The sequence below is a fragment of the Hippocampus bargibanti genome, linkage group LG19 (genome assembly GCF_051943395.1).
Source record: "Hippocampus bargibanti isolate YZ-2025 linkage group LG19, ASM5194339v1, whole genome shotgun sequence".
NCBI classification, from domain to species: domain Eukaryota; kingdom Metazoa; phylum Chordata; class Actinopteri; order Syngnathiformes; family Syngnathidae; genus Hippocampus; species Hippocampus bargibanti.
The window spans coordinates 10,907,310-10,923,688 of record NC_142752.1 but is presented as its reverse complement, the minus strand read 5'-3'; the positions used below and the strand labels follow the sequence as shown (position 1 = coordinate 10,923,688).

The 16,379-nt window shown below is 42.1% G+C and overlaps 1 protein-coding gene across 3 annotated transcripts in view; it reads right to left on the bottom strand.

Annotated features, from left to right (window-relative positions):
- LOC148884000 (usherin) overlaps nt 1–16,379 on the bottom strand; it is a 111,300-nt gene that overhangs the window by 22,041 nt on the left and 72,880 nt on the right. The window contains exon 1 of one of the 3 annotated variants that reach the window (XM_089022012.1): nt 1,689–1,813. The exons of the other annotated variants lie outside the window; for them this stretch is intronic. The gene's annotated coding sequence lies outside the window, so the exon portion shown is untranslated. Of the gene's footprint in view, nt 1–1,688; nt 1,814–16,379 lie in introns of those variants that run through there. 3 annotated transcript variants of the gene reach the window in all.

Sequence of the window (16,379 nt, the reverse complement as noted above, 5' to 3'; positions counted from 1 at the left end):
AACATGTATGCTTTCTTCTTCAGAACTATCTGAATCATATTCATAACTGGATGAGTAACAAGAAAGCATATTCTCCGAATCTGAAGCCATTGTTTTGATTCTCCAGCAAGGCAAGACGTCTTGCCGTGACACCACGAACATGGTGGCGGGACCTTCTGAAACTGGCCACTTCCGGTTTCAAATTGAAGTACTTTTTAGACACTGTCATTTTTATTGGTGTTTTGCATTTGACAAAAAATATACTGCGTGTTTTGGGTATTTTAGATGCTATAAAACGTTTTTCTGATGTCAGTTAGGAAACAAAAAAGTGACGTCGGTTGTCCTTTAAAATAATACATTCTGACATTTTGTTGAAAAGCCGCGCATGTGTGTTTGCGTGCGTGCGTGGCTCTCACTGAAAAACATTTCTAAATATTTTACTTTTATGGCTCTTTTAGTCAAAAAGGTTCTTGACCCCTGCCTTAACTCTTTTTTTCTGATGAAAGAAGAGTCTAATTCATACATTTTATGGGTCTGGAGTTATATGAGCTTGGAAAGAGGCCGGCTATCCAAAATACAATGCAATATATACATATTGGTTTATATAGCGCTTTAACAACAGCTCAAGCTGGAACAAAGCGCTAACATGGAAAAGAGCGAAATGTTGCCCCCTTGTGGAAAAGAAAAAAAACATTGTCAGAAGCCATTTCCGGCGATTTATCGCTACCCAAGCATGAAAAAACAAAACCCCGAACAAATTCGAGAATGGCGCTCGAAGTCATATTTTCAATTCCCGAATAAATTCGTGAATGGCTGTGAATGAGTTAAGTAGGTTGTATGGTTGTTTGTGAGCTCATTGGCTATTTTGTTAGTTGCTCTCTAAGGAAACAAAGCCGTTTCCAATGTGTGCTATTTTTTTAAAACTATTTGGTGGTTTGCGCCGTTAGCTCGTTGGCTAATGATTAAGCTGTTTGGGGAGCTAATTTACAAGTTAGTTGAAGAGGAAAATCTTTTTACAAGAAAACTTGTGGAATTATATTAGAATAAAACCATGGGATGACATTTAAATTAATTGATTAAAACATTTCATTTAGCGAAATGAGAAAATTCACACTGTTTAGAAAAATAAGGTAAAAAAAGGGAGGAATGAGACGATATTTTCAATATTAATCTCTTTCATCAGTCTAGTCTGTTTTTTTACAATGAAGTATCATGAGAATAAATCACAGTTGGTTCTGCGACTGCGATCCGGGTTTCAACACGGATATGCCATGTGTAATTTTGCTTCGCTTTGGCAGCGTGTCATTAATATTCTTCGCAGATGTCAGTGTCGCGCACTTTTGCAAATTTGCCAATTACTCTGTTTCTGAAGAAGTTTGCATTATGTCGCAAGATGAATAATCACTGCGGGCACCGGGAATTAACCTTTTAATGTGTATGTGCCTCGCCTCATGAACACGCCCCCGTACGCACACGCACACTCATACTTGGTGTGCACGTGGGAAAGTCAGCTCATTGTGGAAAGTGCTGAAGTGTATAAATCCCACATTGAAATTATAATAAGCGTGTTATTGTAATTCAGGTGGATCGAGTGGAAATGAGATTTTTTTTCTGGGGGTGTGTGAGAGAGGGGGTGTTTTTGCATATAGTTGCAGCATTCTCCTCCTGCTTGAAATGCAAACTGAATTGATGGGTTTAACTTGTCTCACCTTGCAACTTCATTATGTCTGCACACATTACACCCACGACCTCAGAGAAAGTGATCCGAAAAGTAGTGATGCACCCTACAGTGCCGAGGTTCCGATGCGTCTGCCGAGTAAACTGGAAAAAAAAACAAGCTTCAAAAACTAGTTTCGCAGGTGATTCAAAATCATACCTGTCAACTTATGTTTTCCCTGTATTTTATACGTTTTATGTCATTTTAAATCATGTATGGCGTACTACAACTTTTGCAAAATTGCAAGCCGATCTTACAAAGACCATTTTGGCTCAAATCCAGTTTGTCTCAATTGCTGGTAGCTAACAACGATGCTGCCGCCAATCGCTACTAATGTCACGGAAAACCAGCAAAAGTAATCCTCAATCGTATATTTTTTATTTATTTATTTTATTTTATTATTATTTTTTTTATCAATCTGACCGTACGCAGCGTACGGTCAGATTGATAAAAGCATAACTTGCACATGCGCAGTAAACTGTCTGCATTTCCGCTTGAATTAGCATTTTTTTAAATCAGAATAATGTACGGCATACTACAACTTTTATACGGGAATTGTAATAATTTATAAGGGCAGCTATTGGCCAAGGTTGACAGGTATGTTCGAAATAAGATGGAGACTATAGTAAGATGACAGGTGACATTGACACACCCAACTCGCATCTGCAAACCTCAAATCAATCGAATGTGTTCTGCATTGGACGCATCGTCCACAATAAAAAAAGAAGAGAACATCCTCTTTCTAGGATCATTATGAGCAGATCTCTCCTAAAAAGGTACTGTACATAGTATAATAATAAATAAATTCTGACTTTATAGTAAGAATTCTCACTTTTACCAGGACCGGTTTAATGTCAGATAATATTTTCACGGACCGGCGGATGACTACAACAAAATAAAATGATACGACAGGCATGGAAACTGTTTTTTTCTTTCTTTTAAATATATTAATAAACGTGAATCCATCGTGTATTTTTGTAACTTTATTAGCAGAGTCCTGGTAACATCGCCCCAATAACAACATATGTAACATCGTCTCTGCCTCTTAACGCTGAATGGTCACCGTGGTAATATTTAAAGGACAACCGACGTCTCCAGACAAGTTATGTCCATAATTTGTAAAATGGCTTCAAATGACTTCTACTGGGTGTATTTTAATAAGATTCCACCGCATATAACTATATTTTACGTTTTAAGACGTGCTGAACATTCAGGAAGTCTTGTTTTTGAGTTGGTGACGAGTCCTCATGTGACGTCAGAAAAGGACCGCCTCCTGATCTTAAAAAAGACGCATTGTTGCGTCTTTCCATCACGTCAATGTATTTTGCTGTACTGTTTTTTTTTGAAACCCTTGTGTTACATCCAAAAGCCGCCAGCAGAGGGAGTCCAAGCTCCATGGAAGGAATGTATCAGCCTGTGGAAACGGGCTGATTCATTCCTCACAGCTCCGTGGCCATTTTTTGCCTCTTTTTGGGTGAGACATTCCCCCCGCCCGTTTGCCTCAAAATGACACGCAGGTTTAGGACACTTTAAGTCATTTTTCTTGGTGTTTTGCCTTTGAATAAAAATATCATACTGCGTGTTTTGGGTATTTTAGATGCTATAAAACGTTTTTCTGATGTCAGTTAAAAAACAAAAAAGTGACGTCGGTTGCCCTTTAAACGTGCCTTCAAAATAAGATGCACCACAAAAACAAGTGCAAAGCGCATGAAAAAAAAAAAAACTCATTACAACTGAACCAGTGGGACACCCGAGCTTGTTTCTCTGCAACGAGATGGTCCCATCTAGGAATAATGGGAGACAATGACACCTGAAGTGTCTTGCTTATGTCCAGTCTACTCTGTAGTTTTGTTTTGGTTGCTGTCACTGCTGAAAACCTCGCTTCACACAAATAAGATGTCGGAAACTGCAACAGGGTTTTCAGTGCCTTTGTGGCGATCTCGGGGTATCCTGCCATCACTTTAATCCAAAACACCGGCAGAGTTGTTGTCTCAATCATGCTTTGAAGTCCGCCATCATTTGCTAAATACAGCAGTTGTTCTTCCTCTTGCACAGGCATGCTGGATTCACCTGGTATGTTGACAAATGGGTTGCGGATCCATTCCTTGGCAGTTCGTCAATGAAGGCTTGGCTCAGTCTTTTCCAAAAACCCCGCCAATGTTTGAAACATGTCAAATACACTACTATTCACGCGCCGTCCCCACAAATCCAGTTTGGCTTTAAATGCAGCTACTTTATCAGCCAACTTGAAGACAGTTGTCATTTTCCCCTGAAGGGACAGATTGAGTTCATTGAGCAGGTTGGATATGTAGCACAAGTAAGCGAGCTTTGCGACCCATTCCTCGTCACGGAAATGCACCGCAAGCTGTGACTTTTAATTTTTCAAAATAAAACATAATTCAGACTCAGATAATAAATAAAACGGAAATTATGTAAATTATTTATTCTTTCTGAGCGGCCCGGTACCAAATGACCCACGGACCGGTACCGGTCCGCGGCCCGGGGTTTGGGGACCCCTGCCTTATCAAATACATGGTATCATTTTAATCACTCTCTCTGTCATGACATTTATTCTCCACATGATGAAGCAATAGAACAAATGAAGCCTCACAATGCTTCGGCCCAGCAGCGAACCATTTGAATAGAAAGCCCCCTTCCTTCTGTCGCATCCTGATTGGCGTCAGGAGTGGTCCCCTCCCCTCCATGTTCCTCCGGCTCGCCCACCTGATTTCCATTCACTAATGTGCCTTCTGACTATAAAAGTCACTCGGTTAATCTCGGTATTCGCCGGTGTATTTCCCATTGTGACTTATCGCCTCCACCGTATGCCAGGTTGGTCTCGCTCGGTATTTGCTGGTCCGTTTTTGTCTTGTCCTTTTCTTTTCACCTTGCGTGTCTCAGTAAAGCCTCTTTTGAACCCATCACTGTCCCCATCGTGTATTTTGAAGGTCGTTTGCTCTCTCCTCCTGCGGACGTGACATCTTCATGATGCTTCAGTTTATCATCATTACCAGATGTCATGATCTGGTTGGCGACCAACGAGTGGCACTGTTGGCCCCGCCTGCACCTGCACAGGTGCTGGTCGTCCCGATCAGTGGCCGACTGCCACGTTCGGATTGGCAACCAATGGGTAGCGCTGGGTAGTGGGTGTTGGAGCAACGAGTAGCGGGTGCTGGTCGTTCCCAATCAGTGACAGTTAAAAGGACTCCTGGCACGACCATTCGGTGTCGGGTCATTGTATGTGTTTGTTTCATCTTGGCAGACTTTTACTCTTGGTTTTTCTTTTGATACTTTGTATTTTTCAGTTCAAATGATTTTATCGTTTTAGATTTTGTTCCTGTTGACTTTATTTTAATACAATTTCTCAAATACAACCTGCTGCTCCCTCCTGCCTCCTTTTTGGGATCCACAACTGCCATCACCACCTTGCAAACCATGACACCAGAACTGCTTTAAAAGAAATTGGAAACACGTGCTTTCATAAAAATGTATGAAAGCATGTTTAAATATCATATACAGTGATACCTCAGCTTGCAAACCTAATTGGTTACCAGAAAGTGTGTGTAAGGCGAAAAGTTCGGCTGCCAAACATTTATTTCCCATAAGAAACCATTAGAAATGAGAATAATCCATTCCCAGGTCCCCATAAAAAACACTATTCTACTAAATAAGCCTTAAAACTACACAAAATATACCTTATTTTATGTATAATAAATGTGTTATTGTATTGTGATTAAATAAACTGTACTATATAATAAAGTCTTTTTATTTACCTTTGTGATGGTCGTTGATGTAGTTGCCTCTTGATGATATCCGAGTGAAGTTGCCGTACTTTCTCGCCGATAATACCCTCACTCACACGGTCCCCTGCTAGCTGCTTTTCATTAATCCAAATCAACAGAAGTTTTTCAACAAACACTAGCCTGTGGTGGTTTCTTTTTCGGTCCTATAACAGCAAAAGTACTCCACTTGATAGCAAACCACGTGTGCACTCAAAGGGGGTGTGGAAAACCAGTCCGCCAGCCACCGTGGCGCTGTTCGACCGTGTGGTTTGGTGTTCATCCGCCGAAAACTAGTACGCCAGCCATTGTGGCGCTCTGTGTGTTTCCCGAAAACTAGTTCGTATGCCGTGATTATATTCTTGCGAATTTAATGTTTGTAAGGCAAAAAGTTCATGAGCTAAAGCATTTGTCAGCTGGGGTATCACTGTATAGTATTTCTTATGGCCTGTTCTCACTCTCACACAAAATCAGATGCTCAGTCTACTTTAATGTTTCTTCATTTTTCCACCTTCTGTTCTGATCAGCTTGCACTTAAGGACAACAATAAGGCGCTCTAAAATGGCCAAGCCAGTCCACTTGGTTTTTCACTTCCTCTGTAAGGTGTGCTCAATGGTGGACTCATGGCAGACAATAAGGTACTCTACAGAGAACATTTGATCGAAGGAATATGGCAGTTCATATACATGACAACTGCTGAGGTGAAAGAACGCCATTGGCGTTAGGTTACATTTGTCCATGTCACGTATGAACATTTACATGCATGTCTGTCAGGCCTGTTCTTGCTCAACTGCACCACAGGGGCTCCGGAAAGTCTGTAAAATCTGTAAAAGATGCGTGCGGAGAGCTGCCCCGCAGCTTCCCGGCCGCACGCCATGAAAAAAAAGCAAAGCCAAAAAATGATTGGGACGAAATTGCCCAGACTCTTTTAACGCAGGAGGCAAATTAGTCTCGCGTGAGCCCAAGCGAGAGTGACATTAATTATTTCTGTGGCAATTTTGCGGCGCTGCATGAACCGACATTATGAGAGATACTGTAATAAAGAAATGTTGTTTGTTCTCATTGTAATTGCCAGCGTGCTTAATGTTATTACAGCCATTTACTTTGGGGCTACACGCTGGCTGTGTGATGTCGAGGGTGAGTCGCCTGCTTTCAGGAGAATTTCGGAGCATTTTGCGCCCAAAGGTAATGCGGTGGAGAAAACAGACTTTCCAGACTGACTTCAAGTGCGGAAAATGGGAGGGCATGGACGGTCTTCCTCACAGGTGGCCAAGCGCTGGGCTTGTAGAGCTGAGTTATGACAGTTTTGCCTTTTATGACCGCTTGTCAAATTTGCCTGCCAGGCACTGGCCACACGCCAATGATGTAAACTAAATGTTTCATAATTTAGTGGGGGGTCCATCTGTCTAGTCTCTGTGTCTTAAATTTGTGGGCCCATGACTGAGGACAAATTTGAGTTTGGAAGTTAACTTCCTTTATTTTCATGGCCATGGATTCTTGAGATTTTTTCGGGTCTACGTGCGACTTACATCTCATCTCATCTCATTTTCCGTACCGCTTATTCCTCATTAGGGTCGCGGGGGTTGCTGGAGCCTATCTCAGCTGTCTTCGGGCACGAGGCGGGGTACACCCTGAATTGGTTGCCAGCCAATCGCAGGGCACACAAAGACATACAACAGTCACTCTCACACTCACACCTAGGGACAATTTGGAGTGGTCAATCTGCCTGCCATGCATGTTTTTGGAGTGTGGGAGGAAACCGGAGGACCCGGAGAAAACCCACGCCGGTACGGGGAGAACATGCAAACTCCACACAGGGAGGCCGGACCGGGATGCGAACCGGCGACCTCTGCACTGTGAAGTCGGTGTGCTAACCACTCGACTACCGGGGTGTGACTTACATGTCTCCCCAAATTCATGTTCAAGAATGAAACTTGCTTCAGGGTCTCGATTTTCTTTGAGGTGCACCCGGAAATGGCAAAGGTGGCCATGAATGTGGCCATTGTCAAAACTAATAGAGAGGAAAGAATACCATATTTTATGCACTATAAGGCCTACCTAAAAGCAATCAATTCTCTCCAAAGCTGACAATGCGCCTTATTCAGTACAGTGATACATTGGCTTACGAACTTAATTGGTTCCCAGACAGAGTGTGTAAGGCGAAAAGTGTGTATCCCAAAACTTAATTTCCCATTGGAAATCATTAAAATGAGAACAATCCGTTCCCAGGTCCCCATAAAACATAATTTTCTACTTTCTAATTTTCTAAGCCTTAACTACACACAAAATAGACCTTATTTTATGTACAATAAATGTGCTATGATATTATAATTCAAGAAATAAACTGTACTATATAATAAAGTTGTTTCATTTACCTTTGTGATGGTCGATGGCTTGATGGAATGGAGTGGCCGGTTTCATCAGCATTATTTTGGAAAATATGGTAGATCTCAGTATGTTTCGGGCACGACATCTTGAGACTATTTTTGAGGGGAGACGAAGGATAGACAGGACTACCCAAGGGCTGTATTTCAGAAAAAACCCTTGGGAGAGTAAGGGAAAGGCCATAAAATGTCAATTTATTTGGCCCACAAAACATCCAAGAGGGCTTCTGTCTTTCTGTGTTGGACCACTCCAACAATGCACAAGAAAAACAACATCCTCACTTGTCTTTTATAGGTTCGCCTTTCATCTCGGGCCTGCGTTTCCTTCAACTTTCATCTCCCGTGTTCGACCGCCACCGCGCTTACAAGTGGACACGCGCACAAGACAAAGAGATGAGAGATCTTTTTGGCTATTAGCAAGCATCAAAAAAACACAATAAGGGCCAGCAGATGTTTCGCAAACGATAGCCTCCTAATATGCCGTGAAATGTTGCGTCTTACACGATTACTTTCTTCATGCTGCTGCTTTGAAAAAGCAACAATGGTCAGTATATCCCAATTTTTAAACATAGGATGCCCCCAAAAAATGCAGAAAAACTCAATTTCAGTGAATGGTTCACTATTTTGTGTTTTTTTTTCTTTCTTCATAGTTGACTTTCAAGCATTCTATTTTATTTCCTTTTATTTCCTGTGTGGAACGCACGAGCTGCTTTTTTTGGAGGTTGCGCTGGATTTCCACAAAGTGAAAGTTATAGGAGGTGCAAGCATCATCTGCACTTTTTTTGGTCGGTGTTCTCAATGGAAGTACAGTGGTAGCTCTACCTCCAAAATGGTTCTGAAAGATTTTTTGGAGAAAATTTAGAAAGTCGAGATGCGTTTTCCATGCCAATAACCTAATCCGTTCAAAACTCTCCCAAAATTGAGACATAAAAGCTTTATAAAGCATAGATATGTAACATCTACATATTACAATTAGATTATTGCATAATAAATGCGATTTTTGCGTAATGTAAAAAAACAAAACCAAAGAATATAGTAAAGAACAAAAATGATGGCCCTCTAAATTAACCCTAACTTGTACCCATCTTGTCTAACTTGTACCCATTGTGTTTTTAATCTTAAATTCATGTTCTCTCTCAGAAGTGGTTTTTGCCTAGCGTGTTTTTGGGAACTGATCGATTGGTGTTTGCTTTTATTGGCTTTTAACATTCCTTCAACAAATGTCTAAGGCAAAATTCAGTATAGTGAGCGATCGCCTGACTTACAAACATTTTCTGGGCGATTTATATTTAGGTGAAACAATTGTAGGACCTCATTGGTGATGCTGCATGGACACAAATCTCTCTATTTATCTATCTAAACACATACTGTATATGAAGACACATACAGTAGCCAATGGGATTCAAGGAAGATGCCAAGTAGCATCTTCAATGGCCGCGGAGTTGCGAGTAGCAGGCCATACTGTATATTTTACCTTTAGAATTCCGAAATTTCTTGACAAACCAGAAGCAATATTTTTTGTGGAGGCAATTTGTAACTAGAAAATGTCGCATGAAGATATGTTCGTAAGTCGAGATACCACCGTAGCTCCAAATTTAGTAGATTGATGAAGACTGTGCCGCTATACTTTTCATTGACGCAAAAAAAGCCGTTTGCTCTCTTTTGAGATGGATGAGAACCTGTTGCAATCAAAACACAAGCTTACTCTTGCCCTCGACGCTGAAATTAAAAACCAATTAGAGGTGAGGTTGAAGCTAGCACACTGGTTCATGATTGTGTCCATTCTTTGCCTTGACGTTGAAAGGATCGGATCAGAAACAAGAGCCAGCCGCAAAAGTAGTGGATGGAAAAGGAGCAGAGCAAAGTGGCTCTCCTCGATATGACAGGGCCAAATTAATTAGGCAAACAAAGCGCCTGCAGGGAGAACATTACACCTCACTTGCCGCACATTTATCATTTCTTGAATTATTGCTTTGGGGGCGAGGTGGGCGCTTGAATTTGAATCTTGCATTAAAACAAATTATTATTGATTCATGCAATCATTTCGAGCTATCTGACTGAAGCACCGGCACAATCAAACGTGGATAACTTCTGTGTAAAATGCGGAAACTGAAGTTCAAGATGGCGCCCGAGTAGGCAGCCGTCAGCAAATGCTCTCACGAGCCTTTTTTTTTGTTGTTTTTGTGTTTTGTTTTGTCACTTTGTGTTGTTGTGCATCGTGTGGAATGGATGCAGATTGTTTTTCAGCATTTTTGGCCACAACATTCATCAAGGAGGAAACTGTGCTGCAGTTGCGCCTTTTCAGCAGCAGGAATATGCCAGCACTGTTTTTGATTAGGAGGAATGTCGGTGTGATGCATATGTGGAACTGTCGCAGGTTGGAATTGAAGCGGATTTACATGGGACAGGAGATGTGAAACCATCTCTTTTTGTCAATGGATGGTACAGCTTCATGTTTGCTTTCAACATTTAGCTTGTAGCAGACGTACACCTTCCACCATGACGTCCCTGAGCCACTGGTGAAAAGGATGCTTTGATCCTCTCCTCTTTCATATAAAACTGTTTCATGCAACACAGAGGGTGCAGAAAGTGCATGGATAGTCATCTGTGTTGTCATATTTCTTATGTAGGTTTTTTTTGTTCTGTTGACTTCAAGATGGGGCTGGCTGCCTTTCCAGCAGCTACTGTATTTTGTATTTCTACTTCTTTCTTTCCTTTTTTCCTTTAATAACTTTGCTGCGGTAAAATGTACATTTCTCCATTGAAAGACTAATAAAGGCCAATCCAATCCAAACTTTGCATGTCCAAATACGGTCATTTTTTTTTCTCCAGACTCTCCATCAATTCTCTTATTATTATTATTCTTTTAAAAACGCATTAACCAATTTAATATGCCGAAAATAGATGGAAAACAAATCTTGCGTGGCTATACATGTCAGTCATTTGAAGGGGCAAACAAAAAATGGCAAGTCGATGACTGGAGCCAAGAGATCTCCTACAGCCTGGCTTGTGTGCTTGCATCAATATTGAATGGGAACATAGAAGCAAGTGTGAGCAAATGTCATTAGCATGCATTACTCCAATGCCCCAACCCTCACCCCCCCCCCCCCACACAACTAAACCCCCTTTCTGCAATGCCCGTGGGCATGCTTTTTTGATGTACACGCTTCCACGGGAGCTCCATGCGCGTTCTAAATTCAACCCACTAATCTGAATAAGGCGTCGCAGCAAAGTCATTGCAAAGGTTACTGGGTGGAAATTGGAAATGAAGCACACGGGCATTGCATGCTCTTCACTTATTCACAACGCTTCCATGCAAGGTAGTCAAAATCGCTGATGAGTGTTTGTTCACTTTGGAGTAGTGAAAGTCACTTGGGTGTCATCATGGCCCAATTGTCTGACAGTGATATCACAGTTACCTGGAAAGTGAACCTACCTCACTATCCGACTTTAAAAGTCACCTTGTGAAGTAATTGATGGCTTACTTTTCAAAGTAAGTCGGCAGGGGACACCCTGTACTGGTTGCCAGCCAATTGCAGGGCTTCCACAGATAGAAAAAAATATATGTTCTCACACTCACACTGAGGGACAAGTGTTCCATTAACCTGCCATGCATTTTTTGGAATATGAGGGGGTGGGGGGAATCGGAGTACCCAGAGAAAACTCACAAGGCCAAGTCGAGAACATGGAAAATCCACACGTGGAGCAGGAATCGAACGCAGTACCTCAGCACTGTGAGGTCTACCTGCTGACAACACGAACACTACGTCACCTCGAAAATAAAGTTTACTCTTCAAATAAAGTAAAAAATAATATTTGGGAATCAGAATCATCTTTATTGCCAAGTATGTACTAGTATCATCAAAAAATGGAGGCACTAATTATTAAAAAACGTTTTTTTAAAAAGACGATGTGCAAATATGTGTCCATCCTCGTGCCAGGGTCATTTTCACTCAAATTGCAGGACCCACAGAATATCGAGTTTTAGGTCTACATAAACATTCAATGGATCGTAAGAAACCTTAGACTCTCTTCTTTCATCAGAACGAAAAGAGTTAATTCCCAAGTTTTATGGGTCAGGAGTTATCTGAGCTTGAAATGGGGGCGGCTGTCCAAAATACAATCCAATACATCAATTTTGGTTTATATGGCGCTTTAACAACGTTGTACTTTCACTGTAGCTTTAGGGTCATAGCCGTGGTCATCCAGTAACTGAGAGGTACCACTGTTTCACCCACGGTGGCTCCAGTGCCCCTCGCACCGGCAGGCTGTGAATGTTTGGCGGCGGTCGGAATGGCCGCGGAATGAACACTAACAGCCGCACTTTCCATCAGCCTGCGCCCCAGGGCTGCTGTGGTTAGCAACATTTATAGCTTACCGCCACCTGAGTGTGAATGGGGGAGTGCATGAATAATGTATCCACTGTGAGCGATTTTAAGTATAAATATAAATTCGGTCGCTTTATGATGATGATTATTAGCTTTCCTTTTCACTTCACACTGCATGATTATGGCTTTGCTGTAAATGTACTTTCGTTCGACTGCGGAGTAATTTTTGTTGACTGCGGTTGTCTTCTGTTTTTACGGCCTTTCTATAATGTCATGAAAAATCTGTTGCACCTCTGCCTGATTATATTTCCAAAAGCATTTTGGACCTTACATTGTGTTCATTAACATGTTGGAATCAGTATGCGCCAACGCACTTTCAGTTTGCATTGTGCATCCGCGGTGTACCCATGCGTGCAGAAGGCATCAAAGACGTCTCCGCGCTTGCATTCATCATCATTAAAGTCACTCGGGTTGGACTGGCAATGAATTGGGCGAGCGGAGGAGACCTAATACGCTATTTGCCGGAATCAAGAGTCAAAACACGAGTGTACTTATCTGATTGTGGCACCTTTGAGGGGCCCTGGGGAGGATGAAACGAAGTGAAGTGCTCGGCAGGGATCGTAAAAAGGACTCACACTCACTTGCCAAGTTCTGAGGAATATAAAGTATAAATATCCATTGTAAAAAGTAGGGCGTGTTTATAAAGTACAATATAAAGACAGGATAGGATACGCCCTCATCCAAACCGATTGATATCACTTAACAGGGCGTAAAGCTCCAGCTATGCTGAATGAGCAATTGATGGCCTTTGTAGCAGCTTCATATTTTAACTGTAGTTGCAATGTTGCACCACTAGGCTATGCCAATAACAGAGCTCAGGAATGACCTGAAGCAAAGCGTCTTGGACGTCCAATACACACATCTAGTCCCGTACCGAAACGCACGGCAAAATCAGGTTGGATGATAAATATCAAGAGTTACGACATCCCGTCAATACGTCATCTAATAACCTCATGGGTACGTACGACAGCGTTCTAAAAGCCAGCGGCCATGCGGTAAACAAAGAAGAAGAGCCAGCCTTTATCCAGAGAGAAGCCAAGTGCTAAAATGATGCAATTTGATTTCAGTATTGACATTGTGGTCGCTTGGGGACCAACCTTTTAGCATTGGTGACATTTGCGGGCCACTGAAGCACTCGCCGTGTACAGTTTAGACTTGTGAGACGCCGCCATCATTGAAAAACAGACAAAAGGAAATAAGGACACAAGCATGCCAGATTATAAAGCGGATAGAATAGAACCTAAAATGGAGGATGGAGTTGCGCTTATGCATCCACTAGATGGAGCTGTGCTAATCGGAATACAATACAGCTGTCTTTAGATAGCGTTTTCACAATTATATATAACAAAATATTATTATTATTACTATATTGATCATACACCCTGTTGGCTTTTAATAAACTGAAATCATTTTAGGTATGCCATATAGGGCGGAGGATACAGTACTTGTGATTGCATTTTATGAATCTTTACCCGAGAGTTTAACACATAGATAAGGACTTTGTCGACATGATTAACTCATTCACTGACAGACGATGTGATAAAATGTGCCCACTCCAGTGCCAGGGTTTTTGTCATTTTCACTCCAATTCCAGGACCCACAGAATATTGAGTTCCATGCAGCATAACCATCGATGAAAAGGTTTCTTCAGCCGTCATCTGTACTTCTTTGAAGGTGTCGGACGTTTCGCTTCTTATCCAAGATGCTTCTTCAGCGAACTCAAGTCTTACTGGTAGTTTTGTCCCTATACATACCCCTACTGTCCAAACGTGGCGGTGCCGGTCTCTGCTATGATAGGTCCCTGCTCTCAGGTTGGGGGGAGCAGAGGACTACTCCCTGCGGCTCCACTGATTGATTCGATTGTCCTGACTGACGACTGGCCTGATTGCCCCACTCCCACCGGTATCACCGCATCAGTATTACCAATCCTATGTTGCCGAAGTAGGCTGTTGTACGAACAATCCAAATTGAACCTCACCCTACCATATCGGTTTAAAGAAGGATTTAGCTGTTTCATGATAATCACTTCTTTTACTCCCCTTTCAAACCGTCTATGTTCTTTCGCTAAATTTTAACCTCATTGTCGTCAAATGAGTGGTTGCTAGCTCTTAGGTGCATATGTACTGCCGATCGATGGACCACTCCTGTACGACTGAGAGCTTACGCAGACGCCTGCAGCGTAAGAAACATTAGACTCTCTTCTTAATGAGAAAAAAAATCCTAATTTATATAATTTATACCGGCATATATGAGTTATATGAGGTACAAGTAGGGGTGGCTGTACAAAAAGTAAATGCTGCCCCCTCGTGGAAGGGAAAAAACATTGCCAAAGGTCTGATCAGCGCATCATCGGCACCCCACCCCCCACAAGATAAAAACAAAACTGGGGAAGGCGCTCCACGTCATATTTTCAATTCCCGAATAAATTCGGTAATGGCATTGAATGAATTAAGAGTCATATTCTGATTGGAACTTTAAGCATACTTAAAATGGAATTAAGTCCAGTGAATTTACAGAGTACAAGTCATGGTGCAGGATTGTACCACCTCTACCTCGATTTGAACCAGACAAAAGTCTGTAAAAAACGCTATTTTCCTAGTTCGAAGGGATTAAAGGCATTTCCATTCATTTCAACAGCAAAAGACTTTTAAGTTTCAGATGCTGGAAAAATCTACTTGTGAAGTATTTTTCTGCAACGTTTTGCATCCTACTAAACTTTTCACCTTGTGAGGTTCCATTGTGACAATGGAAGCAGATGAAGATGAGTGTAGACATAATGGTTGCCCATCACTGCTATGCCTTTCATCTCCATACAAAAAGATTTGCAGCCTTATCGCTCAATTGCTAAATTACATTTCACAATCTGCAGCAGATTAAAAAAACACTCAAAAAACATAATGACAGTTAAAATAAACTTTCCCTGAACACGCTGGCAGGTTAGTTCAAGTTGGCCTTGAGCACAAGAAGTCGCGTGAAGACTAATGAGGTGTCGCAGGTATTGTGCCTGCGCATTCAGCCTGAAAGATTTTCTATGCCATCACCTCCATTCCGTTTGCAACTGAGCATCAAGATACGACCGCTGTCCAAACATTAGGAATGTCATCCACAAGCGCTGCATAATCAATCTCAATTGCCCCTCTTTGCGCTATGTGTTTGATATAGCTTATCGCGTGGGACGCGCCCGCGCCACCGGGACGACTCGGCTTTGACGAACAGACAGCGTGCCGCGTCTCCAAATGAGGACGCTCGCTTGGGCGCGAGCAAGCTATCGGCAACTTGAGTGAGGGCATCGTCACAAATCAGATGACGCAAGGGGATCGATAACGGCACGTTTGCTGAGAGAGCACCGGCGAAGACGAGCGTGAGAGGATTGCAGAGAGGTGACGTTCGACCAGGGCTGTCCAAATGTTTTTGTAGGGGGGTGCTGCTAAGATAAATTTTGAATGGGGAAAGTGGCCATGTGATAATTTTGCAGTTATTCGTGGATCATGGATGTGATGTTTTCATAAATCACCCTCAGAGCACATAGGGAAAGAAACAATTTTTGCCTCTAAAATGCAAGATCATTATTCACAACAAGCTTTTTAAAATCAATTGCATTATTATTTTCATCAGACATTTGCATTTTTGAATAAAGAGAAAAGTTCCACACAATCAAGAAATGTATAAAAGCCACCTATTATTTGTTTACACCGTCCGCTCTCACTTTGCCCACCTTCACTTTTTGTAACTAACCTTGCAACACATCTCAAATGTCCCTTTTAATTATTGGGGGGGGGGGGGGGGGGGGGGGGGGGGGGGGGGGGGTGTTGTCTTGTTTTTTGTCATGTCGAGAGTTGAAAATGGCCGCTGGGCTGTGGTTTCGTCACCCCTGTATTAGCGCAGACACATACTGTTTTGCCAGTGATGGCATTGTTGGGTCCCAAGCCCGGATAAATACAGAGGGTTGTGTCAGGAAGGGCATCCGGCGTAAAAGCTTGGCCAAAACAAACATGCAGATCAAACCTCTGAAGATGGAGGACACTGATTTGCTGTGGCGACCACTTCAAGGGAAAAGCCGAAAGGAAAACAAGAAAGAAGATTGTATCTATGCTTGTCTGTGACCTTAAAGCGTCCTTGAGAGCTTTGAATG